Source organism: Geospiza fortis, unplaced genomic scaffold (assembly GCF_000277835.1).
Source record: "Geospiza fortis unplaced genomic scaffold, GeoFor_1.0 scaffold140, whole genome shotgun sequence".
Classification (NCBI taxonomy): domain Eukaryota; kingdom Metazoa; phylum Chordata; class Aves; order Passeriformes; family Thraupidae; genus Geospiza; species Geospiza fortis.
This window is the reverse complement of record NW_005054459.1, coordinates 813,859-814,725: the sequence shown is the minus strand read 5'-3', so window position 1 is coordinate 814,725 and position 867 is coordinate 813,859. Positions and strand designations below refer to the sequence as shown.

The 867-nt window shown below is 58.7% G+C and overlaps 1 protein-coding gene across 1 annotated transcript in view; it reads right to left on the bottom strand.

The window, feature by feature from the left end:
- KCNJ1 (potassium inwardly rectifying channel subfamily J member 1) overlaps positions 1 to 867 on the bottom strand; it is a 17,978-nt gene that overhangs the window by 15,172 nt on the left and 1,939 nt on the right. Inside the window, exon 2 of the mRNA XM_005427894.1 lies at positions 113 to 183. The gene's annotated coding sequence lies outside the window, so the exon portion shown is untranslated. The remainder of the gene's footprint in view (positions 1 to 112; positions 184 to 867) is intronic.

Sequence of the window (867 nt, the reverse complement as noted above, 5' to 3'; positions counted from 1 at the left end):
TGAGCTGCTGAACCCAGAACAGCCCTCTGGAGCTCTGAACTCCTCTTGGGAAGGGCCTTTCCCACCACCACCCCTGCCAGAAGCCCGCAGTTCCCCAGGATGTGCTGCTCACCAGTGCTGGGCTGGGTCCACAGGACTTATGCCAGAGAGGTGAATCCCCAGAGCTGCACGCTTACATTTCTCCTGTCAAGGACAAACAACAAATCTGGATGGAGCTGGAACCCAGCAAGAATCCCATGGCAAGAAAATGAAGCATGGGAGCCTCCTTCCCCCACCTCCCACGGCCGTCTCCTTCACATCCAAGCACAAATCCATGATTAAGGCTTAGTGCCCTTTGCCCTCATCCTTCCCCACGCCACACAACACTCCCAACAAGCAGGGCTGTGTTTCCAAGTCTCCACATGCTCTCCCCTCAATGTCTTCTGGCCAGCCTAGGCTCTGTCTGGAAGTAAGGACCTCCTGCAGGAGCTGCAGTAGATGCCAAGCAGTAAAAGGCACGAAGAGTCACTGGACAATTGACTGAGGTACTCAGAGAGTCCATCCCTAGAGTTCCATGCTCTCTGCATCCAGCTCCAGCTCCTCACTCAGGTGCTCTGTGCTGCCTTGTCCAGCTCCCCCAGACTCTGCCTGGCAGGGCCTGGAGGGGTCCAGCAGCCCCAGCTGTGATCAGGGACCCGGAGCCACGGGCTCTGTGCCTGTCCAGGGACATTCCCTGTGCCACAGGCTGTGTGCCTGTCCAGGGACATTCCCTGTGCCACGGGCTCTGTGCCTGTCCAGGGACATTCCCTGTGCCACAGGCTGTGTGCCTGTCCAGGGGCAATTCCCCGTGACCCGGGTTCTTGGCCTGTCCGAGGAGATCTGCCCCAC